Raw genomic sequence first — 3,234 nt, 5'->3', positions numbered from 1 at the left:
CATAGAAGTTCATTGATATCTTCTTTTTATAAAGCAACTCGACTTCGATTCTTGAATAATCCACATCACTTCTGCTTCTATTGTAACAAAAGATTCCCTTTTTATGTGGATTATGTGGAAAAGGCCCATATCAATAATTATGATTTTACGTATGGACAATTCCTCAATATCTTGTTCATTCGGGACAAAATATTTTCTTTGTGCGGCGGTAAAAAAAAACATGCTTTTTTGGAGAGAGATACTATTTCACCAATCGAGTCACAGGTATCTAACATATTCATACCTAACGATTTTCCACAAAGTGGTGACGAAAGGTATAACTTGTACAAATCTTTCCATTTTCCAATTCGATCCGATCCATTCGTTCGTCGAGCTATTTACTCGATCGCAGACATTTCTGGAACACCTCTAACAGAGGGACAAATAGTCAATTTTGAAAGAACTTATTGTCAACCTCTTTCAGATATGAATCTATCTGATTCAGAGGGGAAGAACTTGCATCAGTATCTCAATTTCAATTCAAACATGGGTTTGATTCACACTCCATGTTCTGAGAAATATTTACCATCCGAAAAGAGGAAAAAACGGAGTCTTTGTCTAAAGAAATGCCTTGAGAAAGGGCAGATGTATAGAACCTTTCAACGAGATAGTGCTTTTTCAACTCTCTCAAAATGGAATCTATTCCAAACATATATGCCATGGTTCTTTACTTCGACAAGGTACAAATATCTAAATTTTCCATTTATTGATAATTCTCCCTAAACCTATTGCCGATACTAAGTATAAGTAGCAGCCAAAAATTTGTATCCATTTTTCGTGATATTATGCATGGATCAACTATATCATGGCGAATTCTTCAGAAAAAATTGTGTCTTCCAAAAATCGATCCCAAACTACCGACATGACAGGTTCACCGCTGTCCAATTTCGAGTTCCGTTAAAATTACGGAAAGAAAACAACTAAATCGCCGTTGCCGGGGATCGAACTCGGGTCACCTGCGTGACAGGCAGGAATACTCACCACTATACTACAACGACTCATAAAAAATTAATTATTTCTTAACGCTCCAGATTTTACCAATCGTCTTTAGAAAAAGCGACCCATTGTCAACGCTCTAGATTTTATCAATCGAAGATTCGGAACAAGTAATCCAAATTCAAATCCGGTGAAAATTGTNAATTGTTCAGCCAACTTTCTTTTCAAACTACCGTTGTTGGGGTTCGATCCCAAACTACCGACATGATAGGTTCACCGCTGTCCAATTTCGAGTTCCGTTAAAATTACAGAAAGAAAACAACTAAAATCGCCGTTACAAAAAGTAATCCAATTTTGAATGCGACTAAAATTGTCAAAACAAGATTAAACTTGTTGTTGTTCGGGATCAAACTCATGTCACTCGAGAGCAAGCGGGAATGCTCGCCCTTGTATTACAACGACCTTTGGAACATAATAACTCGAGTGACAAGCGGAAATACTCACCACTGTACCACTACAACGACCTCTGAAAACATATTATATGTTAACAAACAAGATTTCATAAACAATTGTTCAGCCAACTTTCTTTTCAAACTACCGTTGTTGGGGTTCGATCCCACAAGATTTCATAAACAATTGTTCAGCCAACTTTCTTTTCAAACTACCGTTGTTGGGGTTCGATCCCAAACTACCGACATGATAGGTTCACCGCGGTCCAATTTCGAGTTCCGTTAAAATTACGGAAAGAAAACAACTAAAATCGCCGTTGCCGGGGATCGAGTCCAATTTCGAGTTCCGTTAAAATTACGGAAAGAAAACAACTAAAATCGCCGTTGCCGGGGATCGAACCCGATTTCGAGTTCCGTTAAAATTACGGAAAGAAAACAACTAAAATCGCCGTTGCCGGGGATCGAACCCGGGTCACAGTTCCGTTAAAATTACGGAAAGAAAACAACTAAAATCGCCGTTGCCGGGGATCGAACCCGGGTCACCTGCGTGACAGGCAGGAATACTCACCACTATACTACAACAACTCATAAAAAATAAATTATGTCTTAACGCTCCAAATTTTACCAATCGTCTTTAGAAAAAGCGACCCATTGTCAACGCTCTAGATTTTATCAATCGAAGATTCGGAACAAGTAAATCCAAATTCAAATCCGGTGAAAATTGTCAAAAGAAAATTAAACTTATTATTGTCGGGGTTCAAACTCATGTCTATCGAGTGTCAAGCGGGAATACTCACTACTGTATTACATCGACATCTGAAAAATATATTATTTGTAAACACACGGGAGAAAAAGGAATCCAATCCCGAATTTCAAATTCAAAAGAAAATTAAAAACAGTCTGCTGCGGCGGATCAAACTCGCAGGAATACTCACTACTCTACAACGACGACTTTGAACAATATAATATTTGTTAGCACATCAGATTTTATCAATCGTCGTTACAAAAAGTAATCCAATTTTGAATGCGACTAAAATTGTCAAAACAAGATTAAACTTGTTGTTGTTCGGGATCAAACTCATGTCACTCGAGTGCAAGCGGGAATGCTCGCCCTTGTATTACAACGACCTTTGGAACATAATAACTCGAGTGACAAGCGGAAATACTCACCACTGTACCACTACAACGACCTCTGAAAACATATTATATGTTAACACACAAGATTTCATAAACAATTGTTCAGCCAACTTTCTTTTCAAACTACCGTTGTTGGGGTTCGATCCCAAACTACCGACATGATAGGTTCACCGCTGTCCAATTTCGAGTTCCGTTAAAATTACGGAAAGAAAACAACTAAAATCGCCGTTGCCGGGGATCGAACCCGGGTCACCTGCGTGACAGGCAGGAATACTCACCACTATACTACAACGACTCATAAAAAATAAATTATGTCTTAACGCTCCAAATTTTACCAATCGTCTTTAGAAAAAGCGACCCATTGTCAACGCTCTAGATTTTATCAATCGAAGATTCGGAACAAGTAATCCAAATTCAAATCCGGTGAAAATTGTCAAAAGAAAATTAAACTTATTATTGTCGGGGTTCAAACTCATGTCTATCGAGTGACAAGCGGGAATACTCACTACTGTATTACATCGACATCTGAAAAATATATTATTTGTAAACACACGGGAGAAAAAGGAATCCAATCCCGAATTTCAAATTCAAAAGAAAATTAAAAACAGTCTGCTGCGGCAGATCAAACACGCAGGAATACTCACTACTCTACAACGACGACTTTGAACAATAT

At 38.0% G+C, this 3,234-nt stretch overlaps 2 non-coding genes across 2 annotated transcripts; both read right to left on the bottom strand.

Annotated features, from left to right (window-relative positions):
• Window positions 1-1,937: 1,937 nt before the first annotated feature.
• Window positions 1,938-2,009, bottom strand: TRNAD-GUC. Its single transcript has one exon. It is a non-coding gene; the product is annotated as a tRNA-Asp (tRNA).
• A 775-nt stretch (window positions 2,010-2,784) lies between these two features.
• TRNAD-GUC lies at window positions 2,785-2,856 on the bottom strand. Its single transcript has one exon. It is a non-coding gene; the product is annotated as a tRNA-Asp (tRNA).
• Window positions 2,857-3,234: the final 378 nt, after the last annotated feature.

Source organism: Cucurbita maxima, unplaced genomic scaffold, assembly GCF_002738345.1.
Source record: "Cucurbita maxima cultivar Rimu unplaced genomic scaffold, Cmax_1.0 Cma_Scf01456, whole genome shotgun sequence".
Taxonomy (NCBI): Eukaryota; Viridiplantae; Streptophyta; class Magnoliopsida; order Cucurbitales; family Cucurbitaceae; genus Cucurbita; species Cucurbita maxima.
Note: the sequence above shows the minus strand (reverse complement) of the source record. Positions and strands in the feature narration are given on the sequence as shown.